This window comes from Globicephala melas, chromosome 9 (genome assembly GCF_963455315.2).
Source record: "Globicephala melas chromosome 9, mGloMel1.2, whole genome shotgun sequence".
Lineage (NCBI taxonomy): Eukaryota > Metazoa > Chordata > Mammalia > Artiodactyla > Delphinidae > Globicephala > Globicephala melas.
The window spans coordinates 23,510,539-23,533,187 of NC_083322.1; the positions used below are offsets into that span (position 1 = coordinate 23,510,539).

Below are 22,649 nucleotides of genomic sequence, written 5' to 3' on the forward strand. Positions count from 1 at the left end.
CACCACCAGGGAAGTCCCCAGATGTATATTTTTAAATAGTTGATTTAGCCAGTCTTTTGTTGAATTGCTCCATGAGCACACAGTTCTCCCCTATTCCAAGATCATATATATATGTATATGTATATATATATATTTAGAAATATATATATTTTAATGCTCTATATTTTCTTCTAGTACTTTTATGGCTTCAGTTTTAACTTTTATATATTGTTCCATTATTTTGAAGTAAAGAAGTAGGAGTCAACCTTTTCCCCAGATGTCTCCAGCTGTGCCCAGACCTATTTATTTTAGTGCCCATATAAATTTGTATCTATTTCTGAGCTCTTTATTCTGTTGTATTGATCTGACCAAATGTTCTCCAGTGCCTCTCTATTTTAATTATGTTTCTGCATAGGGTAGAGCTGTTCTCTTCTCACGACTCCTCTTTATAAGAATTTCCTGGCTATTCATGCATGTTTATTTTTCCATATGAACTTGAGAATAAGCTTGTCTGGTTTCAAGAAAAAAATTATCTAGGTATTATCTAGATATTTAAGTGTAAGGCATAATTTAGGAAGAATTAACAACGTTATACTTAGGATCAACATTTTCCAACCCAAGAAGTTTTTCATCTCCATTTGATGAGTTCATCTGTTACGTTCCTCAACAATGTTTCAGAATTCTTCATGATGGACCTTACCCTTTATTGCTATTACAATTGGTTTTCCCCTCCATTGTATATATATATTTTTTTTTCGGTACATGGGCCTCTCACTGTTGTGGCCTCTCCCGTTGCGGTGCACAGGCTCCAGACGCACAGGCTCAGCGGCCATGGCTCACGGGCCCAGCCGCTCCGCGGCATATGGGATCCTTCCAGACCGGGGCACGAACCCGCGTCCCCTGCAACAGCAGACAGACTCTCAACCACTGCGCCACCAGGGAAGCCCCGTCCATTGTATTTTTAAACTTCTGTTCATTTTATATAGGAATGCTGTTAATTTGCCATATTACTTTTGCATCATCAATCCTACAGAATTCTTACTATTTGCAATGTTTTCCATTGATTCTCTTGGGTTTTCAAGTTATGCAATCGCATCATTTTACATTAATGATACAATTTTACTTCCTGTTTCCTAATTTGGTGCTACATTTCTGTCTCTTACTTAACTGCTTTAGTTAATACTTCATCTAACTCCTCCTTACCCTGATGGGAATCCTTCTTTGGTTTATCAGTAAGCTATACGATGAATTTGGTTTGAAATACATAGAAATAGAAAAATAATGAAAACACAAAACAGAAGAGGAAATAAAAATGGATCATGAGTATATGAAAATATGCTCACCCTCATCTATACTTCTTATATAACGGATGAGGGTTCACTTATATTACACTGCCCATGCCTTGCCTCTCCTGTTGTATCACCATCTTTGGTTAATTAGTGTTTATAGTATTGTGACAATGTAAACATGCCCATTGCAGAATCAATTAGGGTACAAGGTTTAAGTTTTGTGTGTGTAGGTTTTTGCTTTACCAGGACTTTCTAATTGTCTCTATTTTATTTTTGCCATGATCTCCTTCAAACAATCCTCCATGCTTTATTCAGAAGCTCTGGCACCTCAGGTACTTTACCTTTGGGAAACCCCCTGTCATGAGCCCTTTCTCCTTGGGGCTCCCAACTAGATGGCAGCTCCCTGGGCTCAGCTACCATCCTGGGACATCTCCCAGCTGCTCTCCAGATGGGAGCCACTGTTTCTGGAATTTCCTGTCCACCTTTCTTGGCTTCCGCCTTTATTTTGTGGAGTACGTTATTAATAACTTCCTTAAATGGTGTGTTGAGTTCTTATATAATCTAAAAAAAGTCTTTATTCTATACTAGATGATGATAATTTGTCGTGTATTGAATTCTGTGTTGAAATTCCCTTCCCTCTGAATTTTGAAGGTCTCGTTTCTCTGCATTTTAGAGTCTGGTGTTGCCATTAAGAATTCTCATGCCTCTGTAATGTTCACAGGGATTTTATGTTGATATTTTCTCTCTGGACGTTTTCGGGTTATTCTCTTTGTCCCTGATATACTGAAATTTTAGGTTGACATACACTACTGATTTTACTCTTTGTTCTGTATGGACTTGGGAACTCTGTAAAGACCTCTAAACTTCAGAGCTGATAATTTTCTTGTATTATTGATTTGATTGTTTCCTCTCCTCAATGTTCTTTGTTCTCTCTTTCTAGAACTCCTATTAGTCCCACGTGAACCTACCAAATTGATTCTCTTTTCATCTCTATTATCTTTTTCATCTGTCTTGTTATCTGCTCTCTGGGTTATTTCCTCAACTTCATCTTCCAACACTATTGAATTTTTATCTTCTGCTTTCCAGGAAATTTCCTTAATCTTATCTTTAATTCAACTGAGTATTTTATTTGGGCAGCACTCTTAAAATGTTTTAATTTCCATGAGTGCTTTCTTGTCCTCTGAGTTTTCCCTTTTGGTACTGTCTCTGTGGACATTAATTAGAGGCTGTGTCTGTTTTGTCTGAATTCTTTTCTGTTCCTGACGTTATGTCGATTTTCTCAGGGGTCTTCTTTCTCTGTGTTTCCCTCCGTCGCATTATGTCAGAGACTCTCCTTGGGGCTGGATTATCTTTGGCTCTATCTATTTGTATGTTGAAACATAAGACACTGAAATGTCATTTGGGAGTTCTGTGTGCTTGGGTGGGGTTTTCTCAGGAGCTGAGTTTGGCTTTTGGGTTCTCAGTGGGAGCCAGCTATTATGTGGGGACCCTCACATGCCTGTTTTCTGGGGCCATTCCATCTTCCTGAGAAGAAACCTCTAACCATGTGGCTGAGGTGAGGGTTAGAACCCTGGCTGTAAATATTTGTTTGGTGGTGCAGGTTGACAGTTACATAAGTGGACTTTCAAATAATCTCCCTACTCCGATATCAGATCTCACTCTTGCCTTCTGCCACTGCCGGCCCTGCGGGGACCAGTTCTCAGGAGTGAATAAGTCCCTTCTCTTCCGCCTCCCTTTCTCTGAGCTCTCTAAGCCGATTCTTTCTCCACTCTGCCACGCGACTGTTCCCTACCTCCACCTGCTCTTACCCTTCTAAAAGTTTGTGGAAACCTCTTATCTGCTGATGGCCTCTCCTCATCATAGTATTTTTCTTTAAAAAGAATATCCCCTTCCTATACGTCTAGAGGGGTCTTGGGAGCGAAGGGAGATAACAGTATGTTCTGTGTGCCATTTCATGTGACTATTTCACCATTGGCTGAGCTCCCAGGGACAATACCTGTTTCTCAATCATCTTTGTGTGCCCAGAGCTGAGCACAGTGAATAAGTCAGCAGTCTGTAAAGTATCCTCTGAACAGAATGGAACCTGCTGGTCTCTCTGAAGCCCTCATGCTTAATACAGTGTCTGTTTGGCCAAGATAACAAAGGGGCACAAAAATCATGTCATGTACAGAATGATGAGGGGCCTGCAGACCTTCTGTCTGGAGAAGAGAAGACAGTGAGCAGGGGGGCAGAGGGGATATACACGGGGTTTCTGGCCACATACAAATATCAGAGAGATCTCATGCAGAAGGATTGACACTTTCGATGTGGCCTCAGAGGACAGAAGTAGAACTAGTGAAGGGGGAAGTTATTCAATGACAGGTTCAGCTCCTTATATGCAAGCCATCTCTTCATTTCTCAGCTCAGCCAGCTGCCTGATGATAGAACAGACTACTGGTGGGGGGATGAATTCCCTGCCCTGGAAATGGTCAAGCAGATCTGGACAACTAGCCATTAGAGTTGCAGTAGAGAGAATTCACTCGCTGAGAGATTAGACTCAACTCGTTTCTAACTCTACTGGAGTTAAAGCACCCTCTTTTATAGCAAATGGTTGATAGTATCCTCTTTATTATTCTGAAATAAAATAATAGAGATTAAAACCTGCTTTAAAAATATTTTTAAAAAATCAGTACAATGTAAATTGTTGCAGCCACTGTGGAAAGCAGTATGGAGGTTTCTCAAAAAACTAAAAATAGAACTACCGTATGACCCAGCAATTCCACTCATGGGTATACATCTGAAAAAAACAAAACCACTAATTCAAAAAGATACATGCACACCAACATTCATAGCAGCATTATTTACAATTGCCAAGGTATGGAAGCAACCCAACTGTCCATCAACAGATGAATGGATAAAGAAGATGTAGTGTACACACACACACACACACACACACACACACACAATGGAATATTACTCAGCCATAAAAAAGAATAAAATTTGCAGCGATGTGGATGGACTTGGAGGGCATTATGTTAAGTGCGGTAAGTCAGACAAGAAAAATATTGTATGGTATCACTTATATGTGGAATCTAAAAAAATACAACAAACTAGTGAATATAACAAAAACCAAACAGATCCATATATGGAGAACAAACTAGTGGTTACCAGTGGGGAGAGGGAAAAGGGGGAGGGGCAATATTGGAACGGGGAAAAAAGGGTTATTATGGTATTACATGAAATCATGTATGTGAATCTTTTGAAAATTGGAATTTAAAGAATGGAATTTAAAGAATCTTTCATTCAATAAAAAATCCATACAATTCCCTAACTGACATATAAAAATTAAAATGACACAATTATAATATAGGAATATGTGTTTCAGCATGTAAATGCTGAAGCATGGTAATGCAGAATAGGATGAAACTGTGAGATGCTTGCGTCTATGTGTAGAAGCCACATGAACGTGACAGGTGCCAATGCTGATGGACACAGGTATGTTATTTCGGTAACTCAGTGACTGTGGGATCTTTGCTCTCAGAGAGGTGATTTTCCAACCTAATACCCAGCTCTTAGCGACGTTCTGAAGTACAACCTTCCTTGATTTATATACAGAAACATTCCTAGCAAACTCAACTATGTTTATATGTGGGCCAGAGTTCAAAGATAATTGTGGACAGCTTTCCGCTGCTTGGCAAGGTATTTGAAAGCCATGGACAGTGGGACAAACCTTTTCTTGTCTTTTCCGTGCAGGACTGTCTCGTGCATTAATACTGTGTCAGTAGCATTCCTCTAATCATTGTGACAATCAAAAATCTCCCCCCTCCCCGTATTTCCAAAATATCCCCAGAGGTCACTGCTGCCAAACCATTGGACTGGGTGATTGCTAAGGTTCCTTCCAGCCCTTTGAGGACCCTTTGATTCCCTCAGGAGCTGGAGAGTCAGCAGGAGGACAGATGAGTCTGGTATCCCCATCTCTAGAGCCACCGGGGCTGGGTGACACAGAGTTGCCTCTGCCTCGTGCATCTGTAGGGGTTTCCTCTTTCCAAACGTATCTGGCTCAGCCACGGTACTGGCAGTCCCATTAGCCCCCAGCGCCATGAAGGAGGCTCACTGAATGGGCGTTGCCCCTGCATTTGACCTTCATGAGGATGGCAGGAAAACTTGACCTAAAATCATGGCATCGATGGTGCTCTTCACAGAACCCTGGGTGCCCTTGCTCACTCGCCCCTCAGGTTAGCCAATCCCCAAACCTGAAGGAAAACAGCACGTTTATGCTCCTCACCTCCTGGGCCACTGTGGCTGGGAAAAAAATGCAGTGCAGTGCAGGCTGCTGGGGTCCCTGCAGCTGGGGATCTCCCACTGGCTGGCTCTACCTCTTCTGCTCCAGGAACCTCTCGTGGCTCCTGCGGCTGCCCAGCCCGCAGCTTCCTCCTGGCTGTCCGCAGATGACTTGCTCCAGCCACAGAACACAGAGAACATTGATGGGGGCTACTTCAACATCCCTCTCCTCTTCAAGATGAATTCCTCTCTTTCTGTTCTGAATCTCATCTCCTCCTCCCAGCTGGACAATAGTTATCTTCTCTCCCCCTGTATCTTTAACCAATTTTAACTCTTTCCTCTTAGCTCAGAAATGGGCTCGTCTTCTCCAACCTAAACAGGATACAGAAACCCTTTTGTCCTACTTCTTTTTTAAACTACCGCTCTGTCTCTCCCTCTCTCTTCCCACCAACGTTGGAGATGAATCTACACTTTCTGTGTCTTCTGTCTCAGTACCCCAGGCCCACTACAATCTGGTCCCTCTACCCACATACCACTGCGACCACTGGGTCACTAGTGATCTAATTACCAAATCCAGCTTTCAATCTTCATCTCCAAAATTCTCTGCAGTATTTTACTCCATGAACTAGACTCCTTTTCCTGAGTGTCTTGTGATGTTCAGGCATCCTCTTTTTTTTTTTTTTTTTTTTTTTGCGGTACGCGGGCCTCTCACTGTTGTGGCCTCTCCCGTTGTGGAGCACAGGCTCCAACGCGCAGGCTCAGCGGCCATGGCTCATGGGCCCAGCCGCTCCGCGGCATGTGGGATCCTCCCGGACCGGGGCACGAACCCGTGTCCCCTGCATCGGCAGGCGGACTCTCAACCACTGTGCCACCAGGGGAGCCCCAAGGCATCCTTTATCTTAATGCTCTTTTTCCTTTTCTGACCCATTCCTGCCAGCCTGTCTTTACTGGCTCCTTCCCACTTCTCCACCCTCTTTCCCATTCCCCTCCTTTTCTCCTCCTCCCATCTCCCCTTAAATGGTAAGGCCCCACTATTCTGTCTATCCCTCTCCCCTTCCTTTCCATCTTTAAATTATCTCACCCACTCCTATGGCTTCAGCAACCCTTGGATGCTGTTGACTCCCTGATCTCCAGCCAGCCTCAACCTCTCTCCTTAGCTCCAGTCCCAAACACACAGCTGCCTCTCAACCTGTCCAAACTTGCTCAGCTTCCTGGGATCTTCACCCCACTGAATGGTGCCACCGCCATCTGGTTGCCTAAACTGCACACCCAGGAGTCATGTTCAACTTCTCTCCCTTCCAGCCAGCATGCAACGTGTCCCTAAGCCCTACCGATCCTCCCTCAGAGCCCTCTCCCAAACCTGGCTCTCTTCTCCATCCCTTCGGCCACCCCCTCATCATTGGACCTCTTTCTAAGTGTCCCAGTGGGTCTCCATGGCCACCAGATTCCTTCCATTCCAGTCCTTCCACTTAACCTTTCACAGCTCTCTTTAGAAGACCCATCTGAGTCAGGACATTCTCCTCTGTCTTACCTACGGCCTCCATAGAGACCTCATTATCCACAGCTAAAGCTGAGGGTCCTTGGAAGGCACAGAACCCCTTCTCCACCCTGCCCAGCCACCTTTACAGCAGCCATCCTGAGCCGCCATAACCCTTGAACACACCTGCCCTGTAAGACGAACCTTTGCTCTCCAGAGAGTAAAGGGCACCAGTCCTTCTTCTATCTCACACGGTATCTCCTTTCTGCTACTATAGATGCTGGCATCAGCCTCGTGTTCTGACAGTTTAGTTCTCACTGCACCCCAACCTCATTCATCTTTGAATAAACAGCACCCGGTACAGTGCTAACACACAGCCAGCACTCTGTGATTATCAGTATAATGACTGAATAGATGAATGAGCAGATGGGTTGATTAAAAAAAATTATGCCCTTGTCTGCCTCTTCATCATTCCCTAGGCAACTTTGAACATGCATACACATTACCTGGAAATCTTGTTAAATAGATTCGGATTCAGCAGGTCCAGAGTGGGGCCTGAAATCCTGCATTTCTTTCTTTAAAATAAATTTATTTATTTATCTATCTATCTATCTATCTATCTATCTATTTATTTATGGCTGTGTTGTTTCTTTGTTGCTGCTCACGGGCTTTCTCTAGTTGCAGCAAGCAGGGGCTACTCTTCGTTGAGGTGTGCGGACTTCTCATTGCAGTGGCTTTCCTTGTTGTGGAGCACAGGCTCTAGGCGCACGGGCTTCAGTAGTTGTGGCTTGCGGGCTTCAGTAGTTGCGGCTCGTGGGCTCTAGAGCACAGGCTCAGTAGTTGTGGTGCACGGGCTTAGTTGCTCCACGGCATGTGGGATCTTCCTGGATCAGGGCTCGAACCTTTGTCCCCTGCATTGGCAGGCAGATTCTTAACCACTGCGCCACCAGGGAAGTCCAACCCTGCATTTCTAACAAGCTCCTAGGTGATCTTGATGCTGCTGTGGACAGACCACACTCAGAGAAGCCAGGCCCTATCCTATGCCAATGGTTTCCAAACTTGTTGAATATTAGAATCACCTGGAGAGCTTTAAAAACTCCTGATACCCAGGGTGCATGCCACACTAGACCAGGATGCCTGGGGAAGAGAGCCAGGTGGCAGTACTATTAAAAATTCCCAGGTGGGCTTCCCTGGTGGCGCAGTGGTTGAGAGTCCACCTGCCGATGCAGGGGACACGGGGTTGTGCCCTGGTCCGGGAAGACCCCACATGCTGCGGAGCTGCTGGGCCCGTGAGCCATGGCCGCTGAGCCTGCGCGTCTGGAGCCTGTGCTCCGCAACGGGAGAGGCCACAGCAGTGAGAGGCCCGCGTACTGCAAAAACAAAACAAAACAAAAAAGATTCCCAGGTGATTCTATGTGCAGAAAAGTTGGGGAACTCCTAACCTGTGCCACCTCTGACTTTGCCTGTGATGAATCACAGCCCTGGGTGCTCATTAGAATCATCTGGGGAGCTTTTAATCACCTACTGAAGGCTGGGCCCCGCCCAGATCAATTAAACCAGACTCTCTGGGGTTTGGAGCTGAATGTTTTTAAAGCCCCCGGGTGATTCTAATATGCAGCCAGTGTTGCAATTCATTGTTTTCAGGCTCTGGGTCTGAGGAATGGCTGCAGGTTTGAGGGATAAAGTGCCCAGAATACAGAATAGGTGTGAAATCAGACCCCAGTCTTGGCTCTCCAGTTATGTATAATTTTGGAGAGGTTAATTTAGCCTCATCACTGAAATACGATTAAAAATACACGCCCTCCTTACCCCAATTTTTAATTTTAAGTCTTCTGGAATGGAATGGGGAACGGAATTGGGAAGGCTGCCCACGCAGGAGCCTGTCTGCACGTCTCTAATATGTGGTCACCAATTGCGTCCCCACCTATCAGCTTGGCTTCAGAGGCCCATCGCCGAGGGAAGCCTCTGTCAGGCCCAGCTAGGAAGCAGATGGTTTGGTAGCAGCCCAGGCCACCAGAGGGGATGTCACAAGGACCTGCACTCACGGGCAGACTGAGAGGCGGAATCAAACGCAACCCCTGCAAAGCATTCTGGCCTACAGCCTGGATGCTGCACAGTGGGCTGGTTGGCCCTGCGCAGTGACAGGGCGCACCCGCTGTTCTCTGCACACACCGCGGCGCTGCCACCTGACCCATAGCAAGGAGCCTGCGGGTTTGCACCGAACTCCTCTCTGATGAGCTGTCTCTGCAAATCTATGCAGCTGCTGCAAGAAGGGTACAAAAGGAACAGAAAAAGTAGGTTCATGACTGGCATCCTATTGGCACGTCCCACCTCTGGCTGCCTGAGCTTGGGCTCAGCTTCCTTAGCTGCTGTTATTATTACTTTCTATTTTATCAGCATCATATACACATATACAAGGGCCCTGGACCGAGCTGGCACACTCCTGTCTCTGGAAGCAGCAGAAAACCCAGAGCCTCAAGGTGTGAAGAAGGGCTAGGTACAGGTTCTGGGTCCTCGGTTCCAGGGAATCTTGAAATTGCCTGTATTTATCTGAAATTAGAATTTAACTGGGCATCCTGCATACTTATTTGATAAATCCAGCAACGCTCCAGGAAAGGAAGGAGGAGTTAAAAGGAACAGCAAGTACTCCTGTGAGACAGGCCTGGATGGGAAGGCCTGTCTGGCTGGGCTGGGTCTGGGCTGGAGGCTTCCAGTTTCTGAAAACCAGACAGCTTACTCTTTTGGTTTTCTCAAAAACTAAATTACACAAACTCTTCTGTCCCTAGAGCATCTTCTGGAAACAGGCCTCTTCCGGAAAAAGCCCAGCCAATTCCCTGAGGCACATGAGACCCTGGCTGGGCTAAGGACTGGGGGAGGGTCTTGACTCCCAGCATCCCAGCATCTATTCACCCCAGGGAACTAAGTCACCGTCACTCTCCCCAACTCTAAGGGAACAAAAATGCCCTCCTGCCACCTGCCTTCAAATGCTTCTACCTGGGACTTCCCTGGTGGCTCAGAGGGTAAGAATCCGCCTGCCAATGCAGGGAACATGGGTTCGAGCCCCGGTCCGGGAAGATCCCACATGCCGCGGAGCGACTAGGCCCATGAGCCATGGCCGCTGAGCCTGCGCGTCCGGAGCCTGTGCTCCGCAACGGGAGAGGCCACAGCAGTGAGAGGCCCGTGAAACGCAAGAAAAAAAAATAAAAAGAGGAGCCATAGAGGGCTTTTGCTTCTCCCTGGTTACAACCCAACCAGAAGCAAAGCTGCAGAGAATCCTGTTCTGAACATGTAAAGGGTTTTCCTGGGGCATCTGGAGATGGCGGGGCTGCCTGGGCCAGCCCCACAAACTGTGTCTGAGAAGCAGCTGTTGTTTGTAGATGGTCTCACTGATGGATAGCACAAGGGGAGCATAAGCTATGGAGTCAGGAGACCAGGGCACAAAGCTTGATCTGATGGTCTTGGCTAGTTACCCAGCCTCAGTTTCCTCATCTGTGAAATGTAACTCTCTTACTGGGTGTCGTGCAGATGAAATGAGATGGGCACAGGACCTCAGTCGTTGTATTATAAGGCCTAAAATTTCAAGGGCTGCCCTGACATGCGTCCCCAAAGCCTAACTGTGAGTTCCCTGCTCCTTCTAGATATGCCCCCCATCCAGCTGGAAAGGGTCCCCACCCAGCTAGTTCCCCCAGTTGCACCCTCCCCAGTCTTCAGCTAATGGGTTTCACTTCCCTGCCAGCCCAAGAAATTATTCAAATGAGACAATCACAACCCCCCACAAGAATCGGGGGGCACCCACCTTCTTATCACTGCAAAGCCTGTACTACGCAGCCCCCGCTGGTTTGCTCCGCTCCCAAGGGCAGCTCCTGAGTGCAACCCTGGTGTGGCTGCCACGTGACCCTGCAAGGCATGCGGTGTCCCCCCGCACCCCTCCCCAGGCCGTGAGTGTATGTGACTAACAAACTGCTGCGGGGCTCATCGGTCCACTGTCAGGTGCTGGATGTCTGACCATCTCACGATATTTAGCGCATTTGTATTTCCTTGTCTTCCCGAATGCGGTACTTGGCTTCCAGGCACAGAGACAGGCTGAGAGCTTGACAACAGAACTTGGCCAGACAGCATGTGGGGAGACAGCATGCTGGGGTCTTCTCAGGCTCTTAGGGTCAATAGCCCTCCATGCCCCCGACACATTCGTCTTCACTGTACTCATCAGACTAACTAGTGCCTGTGAGGGGCTGGGGCAGATGCTTTATCTCTGTTTTCTCGCTGTGTAGAGAAATTACTAGTTCAAGGTCACACAGACAGGAGAGATGGGGTTTAATCCCTGGATTAAACCCGACCCACTGTCAGTGCCAACCCTGTGACCTGCAGCCTCTGGTGAAGCCGCAGCACTGTGCATGGGGGTTGTTCCCCTTTGCGGAGGAGACACCCTCTTAGTCTCGCTTCTGAGGTCTGCAGAATCCGAAGGTTGGCCTTGGGCATGAGATCCATGTTTCCTGGGAAGCTCCGCATAGTGAGGAAAGCACAGTGACTTTGTCCCAGCTCACTTGGACCTTGTCTCGTCCCTACTGGGCCCAGAGGCCCCACTGATGGATAGCGAGGTGATTGGAAGGCTTCTACGTGATTCCTTATGGAAGGGAATACTCCAAGCTTCTTGGCACTAAGACTAAACTTTAGGACTGTTTCCATTGAGCTCTTCTGTCTTTTGTTTGGGGTTTGCCAGCTAGAGCTCTGAGCTGAGGGTTAGAGCTGTGCGACTTTGACCAGCCATTTCCTCACACGTGCTTCCCGTGGGTACCTCTCTAATAGCAGTGAGTCCCTGATTTCTCGCTGCTATGATGGGACCTGGGCGTCCATCCGTAGGGAGAGGCTGACCGTGGCCAGGAGGCAGGAAAGTTACCAGTGGATGTGGGGCAGCTTTTCCCATGCCCCAAGGCACCCTGAGCCTCTCAGGAACCCAGGTATTTTAGGAGCTGGCTATCTGATTTCAGATGCTACTGCACCCGCAGAACAAGTCACCCTCAGAACAAGTCGACCCTCAAGCTTTGGGGACCACCTCTGCTTCAGCTAATCCCCATCATGCAGATGGAGAAAACGCGGCTCGTCATAAAGACTTGCTTAAACAACCAGCATGGGGCCAAAAGGAGAATTCGGCCCCTTGTATGGGGAATGGTGCTGAGTCAGTCCAGCTCCCTGCAGAGCACCTGACCCGGGGGAGTAGAACCAGAAGCCCCTCTGGCCCATGATGCCTGTGGTCAGGCGAGGACAATATCAGAGACCTGGGCTGTCCCCCACACCCAGTGCGATGTCACATGCAGGCTTCCTGCAGGGTAGGGCCCCTCACCTTCCCTGGCTCTCCTCTCCAGGTCCCTACTGTGCACATAAGAGGACAGGCCAGGCTCAGACCTATGGGGCAAACATCCCTCTATCTGCCTGACCTTGGCCAGCCTTCCCCTGAGGCCACAGCCAGATGTTACCTAACTGAGCACAGAAGGAAGCCAGGGAGCCAGGGAGCCAGGGCAGCATGGAAGGGTAGCCAGGAGTGGGGCTAAGCAGATGGTGGTCAATGTGCTACTCCCGGAGGATCAAATTTTAGCTGCAGAAGTCCTGGGGTGCAGGGTAGGGATCACTGTCCTTTTGCGGAAGCCACACCCCCTTGCTGTTTGCATGTTTTGCCCACACTGCCACCTCCCTAACCACACACAGCTCTGTCATAAAAATTAATTCCTCTGGAAGAACAGCCATTTCCTGACTCCCCTTGAGACCCGTGGAAACTCAGGATGCTGTAGGAGCTGGGCTTAGGTTTCCACCTTGTGAGAAGGAAGTGCTCCTGGAGGGGGGTGACTGTCTCTCCTTCCCTTGCCCCTAGCCTGGGGATTTCTCTCTCCTCACTCTGATAGCTCAAAAGCAAGCAGAACAATGGCTTCTTCAGAGAAAAGGCCATTTCCTGCTGACAGTGTGCACACCTCGCTCCAGGTCCCAGAGCTTCTGTAAAGAGGCACTCTGCTCTCTAAGCCCAGACCCCCTCTAGCGCTATAGCCTCAGTAGGACAAAGACAACACCTGGATCTGCCCCGGGTCAGATATGACAAGGTTGGCCTAATCTCTGCTACCTGAGAGAGGAGAATATCTGAGGAGGAAAAATGTTCTGATTTCCAGGTAGAGAAAGAGGTTCATGGTCCCCAGCTTGCCAAAGGTCTCTGAAATAGGGCGGGGCAGGATGGAGAGAGGTGACTTCTCCTTGGCTTCCCTCCTCCATCCCTGAGTCTGCTCCTCCTGGAGGAGTTGGGATGACAGTAAGAAGACACATGAGCAAGGTGGAGAGAGGTGTCTGAGACAATATTCCAGCACCATCTCTGGTGCTTTTATCAGCCAAAGGAAACCACGAGTGGAGAGAGCCACAGGTAGATTTGCTGCGTCCTGGATTCCACGTTGGGGGGGGGGAGAGGTGGGGGCTATCTCAGAGTCCTCTGTGTGACCACAGTCCAACGAATGTGGTCTACACAGAGCTCTGCCACCACAAAAATTACTTTGGGGGCCTCTTGGGCAGTCTGGAGCACAGCTCTGGTGAGAACTCACACAGACTTCACTCCATCCAGAGCCCCAAAGCCATGACGTTCAGCTGAACCCTCTCTGACTGCTGGGGGAGATAGAGATGTGGGTAGTATTCATCCCCACTGCCCCTCCGCTAGGTGAGGTCTATATTTAGGAAAGGAGGAATGGACGGGGCTGTAAGGATGTCTGGAAAGGGATATTAGGGGCCATGAATTGTGTTTTGAGAATCCAGAAAGCCCTGGACCCAGCCTTCTGAAGGCTGGCTTGCCTTTTGGGGGAAGGAATTTGGCTTTATTTACTTTTAATAAACTGAGGTGGGAAAGGGGAAGTTGTGGCAGGGCCTTAGCAGCCTCTGTTCAGAGTCACTACCCCTTGGAGGAAATCAGGCCACAAAGCAGTGATGGCTGGCAGTCAGCTTCGGAGATTTTGCAGGTTGGTTTTACCCCTTGCAGCTTCCGGATAGAGGCCTGGGATAGGGAGGCTAGAGCCAGACTTCTGTGTGTGTTGAGGGCGGTGACGTAGGAGGGTTTAGGGTCGGGTTCAGGAGTGAGTTAGAAGCCAGAGAGGCCCGGGCAGGGGTTGCTCACTCCCAGGCCGGGCACTCAGTGCTGGGAGGAAAGAGGCGGCGGAAGGGCGGGCGTGGAGCTGTCCGCACTCTGGTGCTGAAAACGAGGGCTGCAGCGGAGCCGGTGGAGAGCAGTTCTCGAGCCTGAGCCTTGCCCCAGTGAGAACGGGTGGAAGGAAATGAATTCCCCCTTCTACTCACGCTCCAAGGAGAGAAGAGCACAAATGAGTTCGAGCGAGAAGGCAGGTTGAGCTTTGAGAAGTGAGCTTCTAGCCGAAGCTACAGCCAGCTCTGGTGAAAGCGGGTCATGGCCTGGCTGGGGGTAGGGTGCAATCTGGGCCAGCTGTGGCAGATGAGCAGGGAAAAGACCCTGGACCTGGGCTGGTCCCTCGCTGCCCCCCTACACTCCTGGAAGGTACCCCAGCTACAGGTCAAGGAGGGGTGGATGAAGCGTTCTCACACCTACGGCACTGACACACTCGCACAGCAGACTTCCATGAGAGCAGAGGTACACACCCCATGGACACACGGCGTGCCCCAGAACACGCACACACCAGGCACACTCAAGCAGTCCCATACACGCGCCCTGCACACGGGACCGGCTCCTGCCTCCAGGCTTCTGAGGCTCCCACTCCAGTCTCACATCCCCAAGTCTGGCCTGGATGTCCCTCCCCACCTAGCTTCCCGGACTCAGACGCACCTCCAAGGGAGGCACAGCCACTGGGAAGGCCCAGTTCTAGCTTGAGACCCGATAAGGTGCTGGAGAGGAGCAGAGAGGCGGCTCCTGCGCTCAGAAGGGTGGGGGAGACAGGAGGAGGGGCTAGGTCTCCGACACCTCTTCTCCTTTCCCCAGACGCCCAGTTACGGACTAGAGGAGTGTGGACGGGAGTGAGCGCGAGTGTCTCCCTCCCCCATGCTGGGGACACCCTGAGGACCTGCGCGTACCTTGCGTGGGAGGCCCCGCATGGAGCTCCCTCAGCGAGTCCGGACCTGCAGGCTCCTCTGGTCCCCCTGGATACAGGTGTGGTGGGAGTGCGGGTTACCCCGCGTGCCCTCCAAGCCGCCTCCTGTCCGTGGGCAGCAAAGAAACTCCGTCCCGGGCGGCGGGAAGTTACCCAGGTGCGGGCGCTAGGAGCGAGCGCCCTCTGGTCCCTGGTCCTGGCCGGGGTTCCCTGGCCCCCGCGCCCGCCGCCTGCGCCGCCTCGTCGGCGACCTGCCGCCCGTACACTGCTCGGAGCCTGAAAGCCGGGAGCCCGCCCGCCCTCGCGGAGAGTCCGCTGCTGACCTGCATTGACGTCATTGCGTCATTAGGTTTCCCCTGGAAACACTGGCGCGCCCAAAATAGTAACACATTAATTCAGGCCGGGGGAGCAGGGAGAGACTGTTTGTAACCCTGCAGCTAACTCTGCGCGCGCGAGCGAGTGCGCTGCAGTCCCCACCCGCTCCGAGGGCAGCGCCGAGCGCGCTCGCCGACTATTTTGAGAACAAAGGATGGCAAAATTTAGAATCCCGGAGAGGGTGCGGGGGACGCCGAGACCCTCTCGCCTTGCACGCGCGCGCGCACGCACACACACACAGTGCACAGCACATCTGGGTCTGTCTGTCTCGGGCAGGCGCTCCCCGCATTCGGGCTCTTTCAGGGACTTGCTGGGGTGTGCGGCCAGAGCCCCGGGGCAGAAGGGTAGGTCCAGGTCAGGGCCTCCTGCCCTGCGTGCGGGCTTTGAAGGACGAACTCCCTCCCCCCACCTTGCGACCCCGCGCGGCCGGCCGGCGGGGGACCTCCTTCCACACGCCCATCCACACCCACCTATGCAGACCCGAGCGGGAGGGGCTCCTCTCTCAGGCAGCAGGCGCACCCCTGCTCTTTCTCCCCCGGCCGCGCCCGGACCCCGCGGGCAGGAAGAACCCTGCAGGGGTCCAGCCCGCCGCCAAGCCACAGGTCGGCGCCCCCGTACCCTCTGGCATCAGGAGAGAACTGATTTCGGACGGAAGCACTGGGGGCCGGGGTGCTTGTCACAGGCTCTGGAATCTTTTGTGCTGGGGAGCGACCGACTTTTCTGAGCGTCTCCTCGTTCCCGCTCTCGGCGGGGCCCGGCACACAGAAACGTGAGCACCCAGCTTCAGAGGCTCTTTACTAAGCTCTCCGTCCTGCCGTGACTGGGCCGTTGACTCAGCCTCCGCGAGGGTGAGGAGATGGCTCCTCCGGATCAAAATAGCAAGGGCTTAGCCTTGGGGCGGAGGCTGGGAGGCTGCGCGCGGGGCCTGGGAACTCCGAGCGCAAACGCTGAGACCGCTGGGCGGAGCGGGCTTGGCGGGCTCCGAGTGCACCTAAGTGTAGGTGGGGGGGGAGCAGGGAGGGTCTTTCGAGACGGCTCAGCCTTCCCCTTCTTCCCAGAGGTCGCAGAGAGGTCCTTTCTCTCTGCTTCATTGCACCCTGGGCTTCTCTCACCTTTGCTCTCTCTGGCTTGGAAGGCGGTGTGTGCCTGGGGTTTGGACACATGTCCCCCAAGGACTCTGTCTCCTTGTGCTGTGTGCAGACCTCAGGACAGTGACTTGGCTCACACAGCACACTGTCCCGCAGCACGGGGGGAGGGCTGCTTCTCACATAGCACCCTGACCCGTGGTATCCACACTTGGCCTTTGTTCCTGTTGACCACAAAGATGGTAAACAGGCAACCACACACTGACCTTGGTGGACACACCCAGTTGTACCTATCAAATAGGAACCAGACCAAAGAGCAAGCTTTGGAGAGAACAGGCCTGGCCTTACCCCTTGTGAGCCGTGTGTCCTTCCTCTGCATATGCCTTTCACTCCCTGAGCTGCAGGGACTCATCTGCAAAGCCAGGTCATAAAGCTCACTCCATAGGCTGTTGTGAAGATGACAAGAGATGATACCTAGAATGTGCTGGAGAAATGACATGCTCTATTTCTGGTCCTGACCCTCCTGTGGGTGGTTTTTTTTGCAACAGTGAGTGAACCCACACTCCTCAATATATATACACTCCCTGGTGATATCTTTGGGGGAAGCCTGTAAAAGGACAGCGGGGAAACAGTGACATCGAGTGCACAGCCCCCAAAAGGTTGGCATGTGTGCTCTTTTCCTCCACATCATCAGCCTCTGACCAAAGCCGAAAAGTAGGTTTCTAAAGCCTTCAGATTCAAGGTCAGTCAAGTGGCGGTGGCTAGAGGTAGGGTGGGGGTGAACATGGTGTGTCTCTGCTTCCCTTTCTCTAGGCTTAACTTCCAGCAGGACTTGCACCAAGGCTACATGATCTGGGATCCCCTCACCCTTGCCCTGCTCACCCACAGCTCCTGTCCCACTGAGCTGCAGCCATCATCTACTTGTCTGGCTCCCCCCGGGACCGTGGCAGGGATATGTGGCACTCTGTTCCCCCAGCAACTCCTGGTACAGTGCCTGGCACAGCAGCTGACATTAATTGCTGGTAACGTAATGACTGACAGTTCTTCTTTTGGGAATCTCCTGCCCCGGCCCCACTATTTCCATCTCTCTCTCCATGTCAAAGTCCACCTGGTCCCCAAGGCCAGGGTCAAATGCTGACTCCTCCATGCAGGCCTCTCTGTCCCCAGGGATATGAGCTCACTTGTCCTTAGTCTCTGGATCGCTTGGAAGGGCTCTCATGACTTTGGTCTTATCCTGCCCTGAGTTACTGTTCTCTGTGTAAATTCTACATCTCCCTGCCGGGTCGTAACTTCTCAGAGCCAGAACTGGGTCTTGCCCATCTCCACGTGCCCCACAGAGCTCAGCTCAGGAGATGTTTGCTGACCTGAACGCTGCAGGTCTGCTCACCGTCTCTCAGCCGAGGACCTGCCTTGAGATGGGAGTGATGTTGATGGTGATATCTCTGCAGACCTGGGCTTGGAGAAACCTGTGCAATCTCAGTCTGGGGATGCCCCACTCCACCCAGCTCCAAGGAGGGAGGCCCTGGCAGAGAATCCTTCCTGCTTTTCTTCTACCCTGGAGGAAAGTGCAGAGTCTGTCTGGCAACCTGGGAGTATGGTGGGGAGGTGATGGAAGGAAGAAACCCACCTGGGTCAAAGTCACAATCTGGGCCCATGGCAGCATCTGCTACTGAGCAAACAACAATAAACCAGGGACTGTGGGTGAGGAAGGGGCTCTGCCCCAGCCAGTGAAAATGTGGCAGCCGCCAGCCCCCTCCACGCACATGCAGTCCTGTGACTGGCTCTATCTGCGGCCCAGCCCCATCCTGGCTGCAGTGCTTCCCTAGACTCTCAGCTCTGAATCCCAGTCAGCACACCTGGGGTCTCCTAATGGAACACTTCCCTGCCCTTCAAGGTGGGGCGTGGAGGAGTTCTCTGTGCAGGGAGGTGCAGCGGTACCCCACTTTGCCTCCAAGATGCACCTCTCCTCAAGCGTGTCTCTGGGCCATTTGGTGACAGAGATTCACTCAGGCTGCCTCGGGTGACCGGCTGTGTTTTGAGGAGACGGCTGGGAATAAGGCAGTTGGGATATTCTGTGTATGTTCATACATGGTGGATACTGGAGCACAGAGGGCCTGGAGGGCTCTTTGGATCCGGGGGCCTCTCTGACTGCCTGGGGTGTCCTGTAGCCCCGAGGCAGCAGGAGCTGCAAGGTGCCAGGTTAGAGTGTTGCCTCCAGGGCTGCTCAGTGCTCATGTGTCCTTGCTTCCTGGCCCTCTCTCTGCAGCTGTAGTTCAAATTGCTAAGAAGGGGAGAACCCGAATGTTGCAGGTAGGGTAACCTTGGTCCTTGGTCAGCCAGAACGTCTGCCCCAGGCCACCTTGAAGCTCCTGGGATGTCCAGAGATCTACAACCCTTGGCTTGTAGGACCTTGAGTTCAGACTAACCCATAGGGCTGGAGTAGGACCCAGTAGGGGTGGAGGCGGCCCTCAGTAGAGCTGTAGGAATGGTGACCCTCTTGAAAAGATTCCTTTGATGTGTTGAATGCTTTGGCTGGCCTGTCCAATACAAACATCCTCTGGAATTGACCTCTCCCTCCTCCCCTAGCCTGGAAAGATCAGGATGTGGTTCATCATGTGGACAGCAGGTTTCATGACAGGACAGCAGGAGCCTGCCAGACTGTCTCCCCAGAGACTGCTCTTTGTCCCACTCAACCCCCACTTAGTTTTCAAAAACAGGTTCAGTCAGAGAGGACCTGGGACTCCTGCGGAACACAGATTGGCCAGGAGAAGAGGCATCCAGTCCCCCCACTCCCCACTAGAGGCCTTGTTCTGAGCCCCCAAAAGGTAAAGTGACTAACTTGGCAACAGAGTCAGGAATAAAGACCCCTGGGCTGAGAATTAGAACTGGCTTCTAATCCCAGCACTGCCATTAAGTCACCATGTAACTCAAGAAAACTGATGTCTGTTCCCTGGGACTCTTTTCACCACCTACTTCACCTACTGTTGGAAGGAGATAATCGAGCAGGGTTATCAGCATGGATGTGGAGACCTGGTCACACCCTTAACTTCAGTGGAAATTGACCCAGCCAACAGGAGCCCCTTGAACCTGGGGGCTGTGGTGGGCAGATGGCAGAGTGAGCTGCACTCTTGGGATACGGCCTATGGCTGGCTGGGTCTCTCTTTCCCAATAAACCCCTCATCTGGTGCCTCCTTAGCCTCTTTTGTCTGGCAGGTTCCTGCACCAAGCAAGGATGCCACAGTGCTTTAAGTTCTTTCCCAAAACATACGTGAAGATCCATTCATTCAGTCATTCAACAACCTCAGTTGGTCCAATGCCATTTTTGCTCAAATTGTTCTTCTCTCAGTTCCCGTTCCTTGACCACCAGATTTCATCCCAGGTCCTGCCCAGGCTTTGCTCTTAAAATTTCTCAGTCCATGGGTCCAGTCTCTCCCTTAGAGGCAGCAGCACCCCCGATCATCTTACCAACCTCCAGCTCTGCATCTGAGGGTCCTAGAAAGCCCCCACCCACTTCCCTCTCTTCTGTTGCACTGGTCCCCCATCTCCTGAACCACAATCTTTCCCCACATCCTCCTAGCTTTCAATCCCTGCAAGGGGAGCGCTGAGCCAAAGTTACAACTATGCAGGACCCTAGGTTCGGGTCTTGCTTCTGATAGGGGCGCAATTATGCTTGTTGCTCTTTCGGGCAAAGGTGGAGGAAGATGAGCAGCAAATGATTAAATCTGGAACTTGCCAAGGATCCAGTGGTATAAAGCCAAGATTTTCCACCTCTTGGTTCAAACCAAGAGGTGGAAGAGGTACCAGCTCAGCTGGTGTAGACAAGTTCGGCAACCAACATTCAGAAGAAGGCGCGCTCGGGCTGGAGAAAGCCGGCCAGCCCCACAAGGGGAGATGACACTTGGGCTGAACTTCAAAAGATAAGTAGAACCTGGGCTGGGGAGAGGAAATGAGAGGAAGACAGATAGGCGGGAGCAACTGTATAAAGAAGTGGGTCTCAACCCCGGCTCACCTTAGAATCATCCTGGGATAAACCTGGGCTCAACCCAAAGATGATGCAAAGATGCTCAGGCCCTCCTCCCAAGAAACTCAGATTCCATTGGTCTAGGGTGGAGGTTTGGCATTTGTATTTATTACCATTATTATTATTATTAGCCTCACCTCCTGGCTTGTGGGATCTTAGTTCACCGACCAGGGATTGAACCTGCACCCTCAGCAGTGAAAGCTTGGAGTCCTAACCACTGGACCGCCAGAGAATTCCCCGGCATTCACATTTTTAAAATTTTCATTTGTACTTTGTGATTTATCGACCATTAATCATGTGCCATGCTATCAGTTATTCTTCATTTGTTGTAATTCTAGGGACTACAACAGCAGTGGTTTAGAGGGCAGTCCTGTCTGTTAGAGTCCTGCCTCCACACTCAACGGCCATCTGACCAGGAATGATGTCCTGAACTTCCTAAGTTTCTTGTTTCCTCATCTGTAGAATGGTGACAATGACAGTCCCTACGGTACACGGGGCTGCTCTGTGGCTCACACGAGATAATGCTTTCACACGCTAAACACTAACACACCAGGCACTGGTTATGTTCAATGGCTCCAGATGATTTAATGTGGAGCCAGGACTGAAGATCTCCAGCACGAAGCAAAAGACACACTGGGTTGTTTGGGGAGCTCTCCTGGATGTTGGGGCAGATCCGCATCAGAGGGAGGAGAAATTAAAATGGTCGGGACTCTACGGAGGAACGGTTTCATGACAGGGTGACACGTTGGGGCTTCATCCTAATAAGCACAACAGGAGCCCAGGTTTGGGGGTTTGAGGATGAGGGGTGACATGATGAACATGACATCTCAGGAATCTAGGGCTGTGCAGCCTTGAGTGGAGGGAGGGAGATGGAGCCTAGAGAATAGTCTGGGACCTGAACAGGCAGTAGACATCGCAAAGAAGGGATGCGTGTGAGGTGAAGCACAAAGGAAGAATCAACAGGATTTAGGACCTTCATGGACGTAAGAGTTTAAAGGGATTGAAGGAAGAAAAATAAATTTAAGTTTTCAAGTCTAGCGGGACTAGGGAAATAACCCTTGTGTTGGTTAGGATTATATTTAACTCTGAGTATCAGATAACTCAAATCAACAACGGCTTAAACAAAATAGAAGTTTATTTCCTTCCCAGATGAACGTCCAGTGGTGTTCAGTTCAAAGCTGGGAAGGCAGCTCTGTTCTACAAAGTCCTGGGAGAGCCAGGCTCCTGGCAGCTCACTCATCTGCCATCCTGGAGCGTGGTGTCCGTCCTCATGGTACCAGCTTGGGGCCCTTGGGTTCTAGCATCCTTATGGGGAAAGGAACGAAGAACTGGCAAAAGGCAAGAGCCAGGGGCTCTGTGAGGGAGGATTCTTGTAGCTGTCACTCATCACTTCCACTTACATTCTATTGTCTGGAAAGTTGACTATGGCCACACCTAGTTGCAAGGGAAGCTGAGAAAAGTGGTCTTTATTTTCTAAGTGGCCTTGTACCTGGCTACAAAATTCTGATACCCCCTGTGGTAGAAGTGAATTTTGTTTCTATGAAAGAAGAAGAATTCGGACCCTGGGAGAGAGCTAACAGTTTCTGCCATTGCCTCATTTTCTTAAATGGTGAAGTTGAAAATGGAGTCAGTTGGGGAAAATAACTGTTTTCGAATATGTTGAGTTTGAAACAGGGGACAGTAGAGTACAGAGTTATGCGCTGACCCATAAGATTTCTGACCCCTCTGGCATACACACCCTGGATAAACCCCTCCCCGTGGATTGGACTTGTGAATATGATGGGAGCTTTCAAGAGGGCATCTACGGTGGCATGATGGGGATGCAAGTCAAACTGCAGGAGGTGAATGAGGAGATGACTAAGGAGAAAGGGGAAGCAGCTATCACCATTGAAAAGCCTTAGCACAGCACACAAAATCCTCCATGAGGCAGCTACTATCTCCCTCTGCAGATTCTTCTACCAAACTCTTCCTTTCACATCGCTTCAGAGGATGACTGTCAGACTTCTGATTCAAGAAACTAGGCGGACGCAATAGAAAACACTGGCAAAAGCATGGATTTGTGGAAGAAGACAGGAGTTTCGTTTG

At 50.8% G+C, this 22,649-nt stretch overlaps 1 protein-coding gene across 1 annotated transcript in view; it reads right to left on the minus strand.

Annotated features, from left to right (window-relative positions):
• LOC132597868 (uncharacterized) overlaps positions 1-15,326 on the minus strand; it is a 41,109-nt gene extending 25,783 nt beyond the window's left edge. Inside the window, exon 1 of the mRNA XM_070046318.1 lies at positions 15,067-15,326. The gene's annotated coding sequence lies outside the window, so the exon portion shown is untranslated. The remainder of the gene's footprint in view (positions 1-15,066) is intronic.
• Between the last annotated feature and the right edge of the window lie 7,323 nt (positions 15,327-22,649).